This window comes from Corvus brachyrhynchos, unplaced genomic scaffold, assembly GCF_000691975.1.
Source record: "Corvus brachyrhynchos isolate BGI_N302 unplaced genomic scaffold, ASM69197v1 scaffold346, whole genome shotgun sequence".
NCBI classification, from domain to species: Eukaryota; Metazoa; Chordata; class Aves; order Passeriformes; family Corvidae; genus Corvus; species Corvus brachyrhynchos.
Genome location: NW_008238644.1, coordinates 3,087,232 through 3,101,121, shown reverse-complemented (window position 1 = coordinate 3,101,121; position 13,890 = coordinate 3,087,232). Strand labels below are relative to the sequence as shown.

Sequence of the window (13,890 nt, the reverse complement as noted above, 5' to 3'; positions counted from 1 at the left end):
ACACAATACAGGTGTTTTTGTCTTTCGGGGGACAGAAAAATTACCTTCAATTAGAAGCCTGTTTCTGACTGAGCATCAGTCAGGACTGTTGGAGAATTGTTTTCCACTAGTCCAGAAAATAGTGGAGTATATTGATGTTTTGTTCCACTTGTTCTTGTTTTCCTTTTCTAAGCCTTTCTGTCCTGCTTGTCTCCTCCCATTTAAACAAGCTGATGCACAGGAAGAAGCATCCAGTCCTCTCCGAGTGACTGAGGGGCCCTGCTGAGCTCCTCTCACGAAACCTCCCATGGAACCATCAGCTCCACAGCGTGCTCCTCCTCCTGTCCTGCTGGAGCAGTGGGAATGTCCCTCCCCAGCTTACAACTCTGCATTGCCCTCCCAAACTGCCCACCCCTGGCTGTGGGGCAGCTGGAGGAGCACCTCTGGGCACTACAGCTTGTTTTATGCGTCTAGGACACCGACCTTGGCAAAGGACAGATTGCATTTCTCTCTGCTGATTGTGCAGTGAGACTCACGCAGAAATCTAGGTTCTGATGCAAATGTTTCTCCTTTGGTCTCACTGTTGCACCACATTCACTAAAGTGGAGGAAAGCAAGTGATAGCATCAGGATTCAAATCTCAGACAGGTTGGGTTGGATTGTTTAATTAGATTGGGTTGTGTTTTAACCACCTTTGGTCTTGTATTCTGTATTTCAATCCAGCTGCTACTGTGTCCAAAGTTTCCAGAGAAATACTGCATTTTTCTGAATACTGACAAAATTCTTTAATCTGTGTTTTTAACCTCTAATGGAAAAACATTAAATACCTCAGTGGGACTTCATTGCTTTTCATTCTAAAAACTTTTTTCAGAATGTTTCCTATGTGGGAATAAACAAGAAATAAAGCCATGAAAGTACCTCAGCAATTGCTCATGATGTGCAAATGTATTTGCATGCTCTTTTTTTAACCTTGTTTTTAAGCCTATTCTTAAAACATCTAATTTCCAACAGGAATGAAAGAAAAGTTTAAAAATATTGAAAGAGGAGGTAGAAATGCAGTTGCTTTTCTTTTTTGCCAAGGCAAGATTTCATTTCTCTGAAGACAGAGAGTAGGCGATGGTGAGGACAGCTGTGAATCATTCATCGTGTAGACCTTCAGTTGCTGGAGGAGATGAACATCTCAGCTCATGACTGATCTTATGCCCCGAATCTCCAAGCTCTGGAGCAGTCTGTACCTTGGGAATATGAACAAGGACTAGGTTCTTGAGGGAGAAAAACAGCAAAAAAAGGCGTCTACTTCAGGTTATCTCTGTCTGACCTATGCCACCAAGCTTTCTGAGAGAAAGATAGCATCTAGCAGACTTCTTGTCTTAAAAAATGGAAAAATTAGGCTGAGACATTTCTTTTCTTTTCTTTTTTTTTTTTTATTTTATTTTTAAAAGAGTAATTATATGAGTTGGCAGAAACCTGGAGTGTCTGCCAGTTTGCACATAGCACAGAGAGCTCGGCATTTGCCAAGGCTTTTTTTTTTGGCAGATTTCTGACACTGGATGGTTTGTATCCCTTAGTGTCTGAAATGGCAAAAATGCATCTGACTAATCAATGACATTGGGATGACCTTCTTGTGGTTATAAGCATACCAAAGGACTTCTTCTCCCCAGACTTGAGATCTGCCTGTTCTCCCCGTGCTGGGAGCCTCATTGTTTCACCATATTGAGGATTTGCTTCAGTTCCCACAGGAAGCATCAGAATTACAAATTCTTCAGCTTGAAAGGTATCTTAAAAAATTCCACCAACCAACCAACAAACCAACCAAAGCACAAGTGTAACAATGTGGTTTCTTTAACCAGGACAGAAGAAATCAAAACTCTTTTCAGACCCTGAATCAGACCCTCTGACCCATTGCTTTTGCTGTTTGTGCTCTCCCGTACCACTGTAATTATCTGAACAGCTGGTTTATCCCATCCTACACTGCTTATTTCATTTTATTAGGCAGGAGAGGTGCATCTTCCCAGACAGAGGGATGGGAGCTGTGAATCGTATCCTGCTGAGAAAAAGTCTCCTGGGTATGCCCATGTGCATTCTCCAGCTCATCCTGTGGCCAGTGCTGTGTCCACACGCTCCTCTGCCCCTCTACTGTGCTCTCCAAAGGGCCCCTCCATGTGCAGCTGCAGAGGTTTTGTGCTGTTGCCTCAGTCTCTGGGCCAGTGAAGTTGGGAACATTTTGGATGGCACTGTGCAGATCAGATCAGGGCATCCATATGGAGCACCCAGGCATCACAAAGTGTTATTTCTGAAAGGGTGATAGCAGCATCTCGGGCTGGATGGCCCCTGCTCCTGCAGCTGCTTGTGCTGCTGAGGCAGTGAGTGGTGGGGAACTCAGTGCAAACTCTCAGCATCTCCAGAGTCCATAGTCACACTTTAAGAGCCTGATCACCTTTGTGGGAAACCCTCCCCAAAGCCAGTAAGCAGTCTGTAGAGCGAGGCTGACAATGGAAGGTGTTAACCCAGCACAGTGCTTCCCATTGCACTTCACAGCCTGGCTGTGTAATGGCAGCAAGCTGTCAGCTCTGCTCCTGAGAAACTCCCAGGAAATATTTCCTCGTTGAGGCAAGGGGAGCCATGCAGGCTCACACGACCTGCAGCATATTTTGGGTAAGCAGATAAAAATTCTCAAGGGGTGCATTCATCCAATGTTAACATTTTTCCTGAGGTTGGACTAACTTAAGTCATTGTGACCGTAAAGAAGCAAAACATTGCAATGCCCTGGAAATGTGACCCTGAACATGTATAAGATTGCTGTGTGTTTGGGGTTTTTACATTTGAAAAGTCCTTCCTGTGCCAAATATGGGTGCTGCAGAGTTGAAATGAAGCTGAAATCTGGCCTGTTGATAGCTGTAGTTATCTTTAAAGTATAAACCATCTGTATTTTATGTATTTAAAAGAAAACTATTGCAGTTATGTTTCTGTGTACGTGGTCAAAGGCAGATTCTCCTCATGTGGAGTTGCTGTAACTTCAAATGTAATGAGAGCAGGGCTGGGCTCTAAGTGTTCAAGTGAGTGCACAAAAGCAGACAAGCTGTGTGTGCCTGAAGTGGCAGGGAGTGATCTTTAATTAATTGAATGACTGTCTCTTGTAGGCTGTGTCACCTACTACGGCAGTATGGGATAAAGCACAACTGCAAAGGCGTGAAAAAACATAAATCCAGATTTGTACCTGTGTGGTTACAGGCCATAGCAAATAAGTTAAAATATTAGCTATTACTGAGTAGAATATCTGCATCTCTATGAACGGATTGCAGTCTCCACCAGGCACCAGTGATACTGTATGGAGGAGGATGTGCAGACAGGGAGATGACTAAATACGTTAAAAGACACATAGCATGAACCAAACTCATAGCACTACTTACAATTTGAATTTTTGTGCACAGTTACCATATGGATTAAACACTCATTCAAATAAGTGTATGATAGATACTTGATAAAAGAAGTCATGCAAAGGAGTGCATGGTATCATGTACAAACAGAACATTTAAATGTTATGGAGAGAAAGGCTTCTTTGGGTAACAATCTCAGTGGTTTTGCCTTTTTGTTAATAGCAGCCCAGTCTGATATTGCCCTAACAGGGAAAGCTGAAATCTGCAATGAAGGTTGCCATATATGGTGATTCTGGAATCAGGATTTTATAGAATTTAGATGAGCCACTTAAAATGAAATACCAGCAGCCACTTTGCTTCCCATCATGTGAAGGCTTTGCACTCTGCTACACGTCACCTTTCCAGAGACCTCGGTGGGAGAGGGAAGTGCCAGCAGTCTGCTGGGGCAGAAAATCCTGGGAGTGCTAGCTGGCAGAGGTCAGGGCTGCACTGATGATACCCCACATTTTTGTTGGTGTATGTTATCACAAATCAATCAATTATCATTTGTTCTCCCCGCCCCCCCCTTTTAAGGTCTGACCTAATACACAATTTAAGCACTTATGGATGACTGGAGTGTGCTCTGTAAAGTGTTTGTGTATCTGAAGTACTTCAGCATTCAGGTCTAGTTTCTTTTTATCCTGCATAGAGCTCCAGTGCTTCCTCACTGGATGTTGTTACGTTTTTCTCTTGAGCTGACACTAGGGAGAAAAAGCAGTTCTGGATCTTACTTGTAGCCCAACAGTTTCTCGTGTGCTGTAACCACAAATGCAAATCAGATGGTTTGTCAGTAGCTCACTTGCCATTCTTAATGTCACTGTGCAGATGGCTTCAGGAAAAGGGGGTTTGTATACAAGTAATGCCTACATCTTGATTAATTCTAGATGAGCTCAAACAAAAGCTGCTCACCCTTTAATAATGCCACGTCTTTGAGCTCACTCAGCAGCACGTGCGTGGCTGGGGACTGTGTGTGTGCCAGATCTGTGTGCAGCAAGGGGATGAAATGTTTCCCTTCATGGTGGGAACATGTCTGCACCCTGTAGGACCGTGTTCAAGTACTGGGAGACAGTGCTGAACGATGAGATAGATGGAAAGGGTGGGGCCACTTCTGTGGTGGGGCAGAAGTCCTTGGGATACATCCTGAGTAAAATGCATGGGGCAGGGTCCAGCAAAGAGTGGAAAGGGGCAAGAGAAATCCTGGTCCTGACCTTCACCTTGTATCTCCCAACCACGTATGGGCTGATGTCCCACCCTGGCCTGAGCTCATCCCTGTTACCTCAGAGGTGATAGATTTGAAGACGGAATAGATAAAAGCACCCACAGTTATTTGAAGAAAAAATGCCATTAAGAAGTTCGATTATGGCCAAGGCAAATAAAATTATGCACTGAATCTGTTATAAACCAGAGGAGGGGTTTGAATGCCAGAAGCAACCTGCAGTTATGTCTGAGAAATTTCTGCAAAACCATAAGGAAAATATAAAAAGGTGAGCTCAAAACAATGTCAACTGTGTCTGTGACAACTGGCTTAAAAGAGTGAAAACATTCAAAGGAAAACAAAAACAAGTCAAAGAGCTAACCAGTCTGGTATGTAGTGATTGACAAGAGCAGGACAGAAAACCCTATAAACAGTTTTTATCTGGGATTATGCTTCATGTGTCCTAGCTGTTGCAAACAAGAATTATTACTGTTGTTTGACAGACTTGCCATCTAGCAAAATATTTCCCAGCATATGAATAATAGCTTAGCAATATGCTTGTGAATGATCAAACCAGGGTTGATGTGGTGGTAGTTTCCCAGTGAAAGTAAAAGGAATGTTTCTGGAAAACCCATTGTGTTCAAAAAGGCATCTTTCTATGTTTTAGTTTCTAAAGAAACCTACTTTAGCAACATGGTTCCCTCTTGCTAAACAAATAAAAACTCGATGGCTTAACAGGAGGAGGTAGGTTTGCAGAGGATATACAAGGGAGGGCCATGGCTTTGTGTGCAGGGACACCCAGCCAGTTCCAGTCGATTCTCTCAGAGGATTTCAATTTATCTGCTGGGATTGTGCTCATGCTTCTTATAGCACAAATGGTCAGGTGCAAAATAATTTATATAATTTGTATTTGTCATTAAAACTGGAGATGAGAAAAGACCTTTTGGTCTTTCTCCTGCTGCATAAAAGGCATATCTGTATGTCAGTGGGTTTTTTCCTGTTCTGATTAGGGAGATGATTTCATCATTTCCATTGAGTGGCTTTTCCAGGAATGGGAAGAGATAAACCCCTGTAGCTTGCCTGATATTAATCCCTCTATTCTTTGATTAATTTTCTCCATTTTTTTTCATCTCTTATATATTCTAATTCCTTTCTGCAATGCCCTTAAAACATTTAGCATCCACTGCATGACTGCTGTGTCCACATGTATGTGTTCTGCTCTCTTTGCACAGTAATCTCTAACGCCCCGTAATCTCTACGAATGCCTAAACTAAACAACTAATTGTGTTTATCTGCAAACTGCTCTGATGACTTTGTCCACTGAAAAAGAGCATTAAGAGCAGGTGGTGAGCTGTGATTGCTGTTTCTGATTGGAGAAGAATTATGCATGTCTTTGTTTTTATTATCCCTTTCCTCTGTCTTCCCACCTGCTGTTGGCTCTGGTTTTAACCCCGCAGCAGGGCCTGCCTTTTTTCCTCTCCCTGCACTCAGACATGGAGTTAATGCTACAGAGGGGCCCTGGTTCCCAGCTGCTGTACTAATAGCACAATTGACATTGAGGCACCAGGGCAAAAGGTTGATTGGGAACCAGGGGAAGACATAATTCAGTGAATTAATGATGGAGACAAGGATTAAGATTATGCTGCTAGCTTCCAGACATGCCAAATATTTTTAAAGCAGTATTTTAACAAGGAAAATGACAAAAATGCTAAACAACTGAGATGCCTGAAGGGCTTGGTGGTTGTCTCAAGACTGGCTACACTCCTTCCCTTCCAGGGAAACATTTTTTGGCTGGATTCCCAATATCATGTGTTCCAGGACTTGAGCAGACAGGGCTCACTAGTTCAGAGATTACTTGCTGGGATACTCTAAACCCACAGCAGAGTGAAAGGCCAGTGTTCTCCATGCTGCTGACGTGTGGTTCAGAAGAGTCTGCGACACAGAGCTTTGACCTGGCTGTGCCTGCAGCTCGAGGAAATCACAGCTATCTGTGCACCACCTGCAAAGAACAAGTGGGAATCCTCCAGAAACAGAGATGTTAAGAGCCAGAAGTTCCTGATGTGAACATGATAGCTAATGTTATTGCATTTCCTCTATTATGGAAGTACTGCCTTGTGATCTGGCTCAGCTGGTGGCAGGAAGAGGTCAGGGCTGAATTCCTGTTGCGTTCCTTACATGGAGAAGGCCCAAAACGTAAAACCTGTGAAGGGCTTTGTGACATCTCATTGCCTTTAGACCTTGGTAATGTTCGTGTCACTTTTCTAAATGGTCCTGCCTTGCTAGAGCAACTCCTCTGAGTATGTTACACTGTGTAACTCTTTGCTGTCACTTGCTACGTCCCTGGTAAGCTATGAGCCACAAAACAAAATGACACTTAAGGGTTGAAATCTATCTGACTTTCCTTAGGGCTGAATGTACGACCTCATGCTATAGTTTTAGCTAGACTTAGGTCACCAAAATTCAGGAACATTTGCATGCCCAAACAGGCTGCCCTGATCTGTACTCTGTATCCAAGTAAGCTCATGACGGCTGTCTGGCGTTGTTATCCTCAAGGTTTTTCTGTGCAAACAATCCAGCTCTGCCTCTGTTCACAGTCTGAATGCCAAGCACCTAATTGTGGGTTAGTTTCAAATTTTCTCTCTTGTCTGATTTGGATGTAAGTGGAGCAGTTTGATCTTGGGCAATGAAGCCAGAAAGACAGGTGAGTTGACTTGATTTTCTCTGCATTCTTTTTCTGAAGTACATTTTTATCTGCAGGAAGAGGGACGCGTTGCTTTAACAGCAATGTAGAACATGGAATCATAGAATAGGTTGAAAGGGACCTTTAAAGATCATCCTGCCCAACTGCCCTGCAATGAGGAGGGCCATCAGTCCTGTCTAGTTACAGAACAGATAACAAGCACTTCAGAGCTGCTTCTTGACATCTTTTTTCCACAAATATGAAAAAAGGGGTGGTGAAGAGGATAACATTTTTTTTTAAAGTATAGAAAAGCATTCCTCTACTGTTTTAAGCTGCGTATTTAAACGATTCAGTGAGCCCTGGGGAGAGGAAGAGCTTTCCATTCGTAACCTCCTGCAGCCACCTTTGAGCTTTTTTCATGAACTCAGGCAGCTGACAAAAATGCTTCAGTCCTTTCAAAGAGTGAGCCAGAATCCACTACATTTTTTTGCAGTCTCAGCTTATTTTAGGCTTTCTTTTTTTTTTTTTCATAAAGATTAAACTAACAGGCACTGTAGTAATTATGTTCTTTTGATGAGGGAACAATCAGAAAATTGCAGATTAAGATAATAAAAGAAAATACAGTGTCTCTTACATACCTTACAAATCTAATGAAATTAATTTTACTGGTTTCAGTTTTAAAAGGCAGTGAAAGAATAGCTGGAGCAAGGCTATGCCATGCATCAGGAGGAGAGGTGGTGATAAATCTGAGCTTCAGAAAGGAGCTGCATGTGGCTTGAATGAACCACATATTTTTAAGTAGCTGTTTGTGCCTTGTAGAGCCATGACAGGTAGTGATGCCTGGGGGTTGTGCCACTACAGTGGACCATGCAATGTCAGCTGGGATGTCAGAAATGTCATGATGAAATGTCTTTTGGGAACAATTCAGGTAAAGGTGAGCAGTGGGAGAAGGAGGGACTGACACGCTGCGGCCAAGGGACTGGCAGGTAGACTGGGCACGGATCGGGAGATGAGATGCAGGATAACTTCTCCAGGAACTGAGAGAAGTCAAAATTCCCTGGGGTTCCACTGGAGAAAATGACCAAGTAAAAAGTTCCTGAACACGTGCAGCATCTGCTGCTGCTGCTATGGTTTGGTTTGGTTTGGTTTGGGAAGCCAGGTCTTGTCACTACATGCACAATTACTTCATAGGGAAGGGATTCAGAGAAAGGAGTGGCTCCTGTTTGAGGTGATTGTTTCACTCTTTTTTTCCCACTTGCTGCCTGTGTTTGCCTCCTGTTTCCAGCTGGAGTGTGCAGACAATGATGGGTGGGTGCAGAGCAGTGAATGTGTGACCAGGGGCACTGCAGGTACCCACAGCCCCTGCAGCCTGGGAACATCCCACAGCCCCCCGAGGGGAAGCCAAGGGAATTCTGCAAGTATTCAGCATGATGCACTTGCAGCATCCAGTAATAGCAGCAGTGAAGGGGTTTTCTGAGTCAGAGGATTATGTGTAATCCCAGTTTGGGACAAAGGGTTGACATGAGTGCTCTGGGACAGAGGGGTGCCGCTTTAGGGGCATGGGAGCTGCCGAGCTGGTTCAGACTTCTGCTCAGGCTGAGCCTGGTCCTGCTTGGTCTCAGGGACCTTTGCTTCAAGGGGAGCAGCAAGAAGCTACCTGCAGGGAAGGATGAAACAAGCCTGAGGCTGAGCTAATGGCCCCTGCAAGGAAACCAGGAGCTTGCAGTCACTGGAGAGTCTTGTTCCTTGTGCTGAAACTGAAGTGTTCTTGTCAAGTGGTATCAGTGCTCCACCCTTTTTTAGCCCCTGCTTCAGTCTTAACCTCTTGTGTTTAGCACAAAGTTCCAGTGGATTAGCTGACATGTTATGACCAGTTTTAAATTGCTGGCCCTTCATCCCTGTGTCTGTTCTCTCATCCCACAGCACAAGAAGGATAAGCCTAGACATTTATGGCTTAGTGTCTGCAGGTTCCTCACTGCTTTTGTTTTTTTACTGCTGTAATTTCTGACATAAAAGTGTCAAAAATGAGATGGACAGCCCGTGCAGATGGGAACAAGCTGAGAATGAAACTGGGCTGAGCAGCAGAATGGAAACCTGGCACCAGAGCTGCCCAAGGAAACATTCCCACACCACTGCCTTGGTGTGAGCCTGGTCCAGCCTCTGATGTCTGGAATTTTTTCTTTCTAGAACTGACGTGGGCAGGGAAGATGAGAATTCAAATGCTTGTGGTACCATCTCTGTTTCCAGAAGGATTTTTAAGGAAAGGCCAGTGATGCTGGTTGTCCCATTAGCTTTTCATTAGTGACTCACTTAGCACTGGGAATAAACAGGGAACTGAATCAAGCTGGGCCTGTCTTGCACTTTTCCCCTGAATCCTATTTTTATCTACAGAAATGCAAATCAGAAGCACTTTGCTGAAACTAGGGAGGTACTTTATAATTTATTTGTCAAATTGGTGGGAAATTTCTGAAACACATGGTTCCAAAAGTATCTGTTGCTCTTAAATATCCCCTCCCTCTGGACACAGAAGTCTATTCAGATGTGCCTGAGGATGTGATGAGCTGCTGGGAAGGGAATGTCAATCACCGAGGCAGGCATGAATGGTCGGGGCTTTCCACAAAATGTGAAGGCAGAAAATATTTAGTATCATTAAAAGAACAAAGTTGACATATTAAATAATCAGCTTAGTAAAATCCATTTTGCAAAGGATCTGTTTCTGGAAATTAGGTGTTAGCATTTGGTAAAGAAAGGCTAAATCATAAAACACTGCTGTGAATATTATGAAAGAAAAATCAAGGAGTGTCTGTAAAGTCAGCTGAAGGCTTTAAGTCTGCTCTGATGTTGAAATAAAATCTTGATATTCTTAAGTTTTCACTTGTGTCCATGGTCTACTCCACCCTGTGTGCTCACACAAGCAGCAAACTGAATTGACAAACTGTTCAAAATCAAAAGTAACTTTTTTTCCCATGGGGGCCTTGGTTGGTTTTAGCTTACTCCCAAGGCTCAGAATGAACCTCACACACTTGGTGCATAACACTGTGTGCTTTGAGAATGCTGTTGGCTTTACACTTTCCTGTACAAGTGTACATAATTTTTCTTAGGTGTTTGGCAGATGCCAGCAGTGTTTGTGCCCTGTGCTGTGCCTGCCTCCCCAGCTGTGATTCAGAAGCTTTCTCTGAACCTCCGATAGCTTCTCCTCTGGTAGTGAAATGCAGCTTGCTTGGGAAAGCAAATTATGCCATGAAATAATACTTCATAGCAGTCCTCAGTACTAAGCCTTTTATGAGCTGTCAATATTTAGGATTTGTCTCTATGTAGCGGCTTAGTTTTATCTGCGAGTGAGGCCAGAAAAGAAGAGAATTTGTGAGCACAAGAGAATGAGTGGGCTGGCTCTTGTGCTCAGAAAGCTCCGCCGTGTCTGTCCCTGCTCCCGCTTGCAGCACATCACCAGGTAAGGGATGAGGTTTTGCCTCTGTCCAAGGTGGCTGGAAAGATGTTTTGAGGTGGGAGTTGACTGAAAGAGGAGGCAAAGCACAGGTTAGTGCAGTGCAGAGCATAGCAATTGTCTGCTCAGGATCTAAATCAGTCGGGGTGTTAGCTCTCTGCCTATGCCTGCATAGTTTTAATATGGGGAATAATTGCATTTTGGCCTACTGACTCATCTGGGATTTTTGTGGTACAAGGTTTGGATTAGGAATGAAGAAAAGGAGACTAAACTGACACACCTCTGTTAGTAATTTCTTCTCTGCAACTGCTTTTATATCTGTTGCTCTGGTGTTTGAGGTCTTCCATTTTGATGTGTAACCCAGCACAAGGATTACCCAGGCTGAAGAGAAGCGTGTAGGAATTACACCATCCCAAATTCTGCTCTGTGCAGAAACTCAGTTTCTCTGTCTTCATCCCCTGCTCCTGCAGGCTGTGGTTTTACAGCCTGTTGTAGCACTGTGAGGACCCTGAGAATCACTGGGCTCATGGGGTGGGACATTGCAGCCAGAGTGTGTAGCAGCAGCATCAGTTCTGCTTCCTTCTAAAATAGAATAAGCCAGTGAAACAAATTCTCTGTGAAAGACTGTGCTCTTAATGAACCTGTTTGAGGCTAACACCTCTCCTTCAAAAGATCCATTTCCTTGCCATGGCCTGAGCTTTTTGATCTCTTTAAGGTCAGTCATTGTTTACTGAAGTGTATATTCACTTCATAATCTTTTATCAGTTGTGCTGTATCACTTCATTCAGGTGCATTTCTGATGGTTATTGTGCTCAGCTGATTCCCTTGAAGTTATTAATTTCTTTTAAGTCTTTCAGCATTTCACCGTTTGCTGAAATGCTGATAACTTCCCACAGCCTGTCCTGTCCTCTCCTTTCTGCATCTTCAATGTTATTTTTTCTACCTTTTATAATATGTATGCCAGTGGCCTTTTGCCTGACACTGGTCCTGTTGCCTGGTGAAACAGGAGAATATAATTACATCTCTTTGAAATAATAATGCCTCTTTTATAATTCTGAATGTAAAATACACTTATAGGCAAACTTATTAGCCCTTTTCCCACTTATTATTGACAGCTATACCAATTTTGTCTGGTTTTCATGTGATAGGGAGAGAATAATTTCCTGTTTGTACGACATAGTTCCGGGGACAGTGGGAGTTATTGGGCTTTAGGGCAAAACCCAAACAGGATTAAGTTGTGCAAGGTGAAAAGTTTCCTGCGGATCTATCAAGGGGAGTAAATGTGGAGGTGGGAAGGGTGGGTAGGAGTGAAAAGATGCATAAAAACTTCCCATGGATCAGTCCCTTGCATGGGTGGTACCTGCACATATCCTCCCTTTTTGGTTTGTCATTGAGGTGTGGGCTTAAGAAAGGAGGTGCTGTAGCAAAGAGCTGTGGGGCTGTATCTGTAAAACTCAGGGTGGAGAGAAATCTGCTTAGAAGTGTACAGGCATGGCTGTGTGTACTGCACCTTGGGGAAAGGCTGTCAGTTTTGAGGTAAAGTATCTGTCAGAAGAAAAGCTGAAGCAAAACTAGAAAAGTGTCCAAACTGTCTGGATGCAGGCCTACAGAAAAAACAAAGTAAGTGTGTACTGTTGTTAACAAGCACTTTTGTGACAGGAAGGGAGGACTGATTAACAGCAGAACATCTGGACAAAGACCACAGAGAGCAGTGCTTCTTCCCATGGTCTGCAGAGGACAATTGAGGCCTGTGAATGCTTAAGAGGCCTGGAGATATGCAACAGGCTTGGCATAGTGGAGATATAAAATTAGATTAATTGATTTTCATAGTAATAAGTCTTGCTTTATTAAAAATGTCTGAAATTTTGTTAATTGTACAGTTATGTGTTATGAGACGCGCCAATGCTACATCAGGGGTGCAGCCTCTGCACTGACAGCTTTGGCAGGTGACAAGGGTTGTCTGCACTGATCTCCTGTCTGAACAGTTTGTGTTGGAATGGGTAAAGAAGCACCGAGTGAGCTCGCTTAATAAAAAGGAAATGATCAGCGCTGAGCAGGCTCATTTTTGCTGGGACAGTTTAAGGCCTATTCATATAGACACCTCAAATGCATGGAGAGGAATATAATCTCTGGTGGGACACATGGTGACAAGCTGTTGAGGCAGTGCTGGGCCACAGCTTCAGCTGGGAGAGGACAGCCCTGTACCATCAGAGAAACTGGATTATTGGTTGCCCTTTCTCTGTCCCCCTGCTAACAGCGATCCTGCTGCTGTTGAGATTACTGCTTATCACAATGGTGGTCATCCGTCCTGGATGCAATTCTGGAGCTCCAACAGGGGTTGGAATCTTTTTGTTGTATTGCACTTTTAAGCAGAAGTCCCTTGTAAGCCATAGAACCTCATGACATTAATTTCTTTGCTTTTATTAATGCTCCTTGAGAGTAGCCACTTTAATTTTGCATGGTATGTTCTAGTTGGAGTATAAATAGCTATAGCAGTCTATGTGGTTGCAGGAAACATTGAGCTGTAGTACCTCTGGGGGAATACAACTCCATGGAGATTCAGAGTAAATATTTCTTGAAGCCCATTGAAGTTATTTCACTGTTTTTATGCTGGCTTGTGGAAGGGGATAAGAGTCTGCTGATGCTGATACTGCTGGGGGGATGTGTCCTTCTGTACAAGGAAAACCTGCTTTTATTTCTGTGTTGGGTGAGAAGACACTGCTGAATGTGCACAGCTGAGGGTGGATAGAGTAAAACAATTTTAGCTAAACCTGCAGGTGTAAATCCTGAGGCAGGCAGTGGGTATGACCACTGTTTTCAGAGCTGCCACTGAAATAAGTTTCCTTCTTGGATTTCAGCTGGATTTGCATGGCTGTTTGCAAGTGTGTCATTTTCAAACTGGATGGGCTATGACCACAAAACTTCAGAATGCTGCTCTGTATGGGATAGAGTAAAACAATTTTAGCTAAACCTGCAGGTGTAAATCCTGAGGCAGGCAGTGGGTATGACCACTGTTTTCAGAGCTGCCACTGAAATAAGTTTCCTTCTTGGATTTCAGCTGGATTTGCATGGCTGTTTGCAAGTGTGTCATTTTCAAACTGGATGGGCTATGACCACAAAACTTCAGAATGCTGCTCTGTATGGTTGACTGAACTTTACATGGTGAGGATTGGCTT

General features: G+C 43.5%; 1 protein-coding gene across 4 annotated transcripts in view; it reads left to right on the top strand.

Annotated features, from left to right (window-relative positions):
* The window catches only part of HTR2C (5-hydroxytryptamine receptor 2C), a 266,502-nt gene that overhangs the window by 93,844 nt on the left and 158,768 nt on the right, over positions 1-13,890 (top strand). Inside the window, exon 1 of one of the 4 annotated variants that reach the window (XM_017737610.1) lies at positions 10,641-10,720. The exons of the other annotated variants lie outside the window; for them this stretch is intronic. The gene's annotated coding sequence lies outside the window, so the exon portion shown is untranslated. Of the gene's footprint in view, positions 1-10,640; positions 10,721-13,890 lie in introns of those variants that run through there. 4 annotated transcript variants of the gene reach the window in all.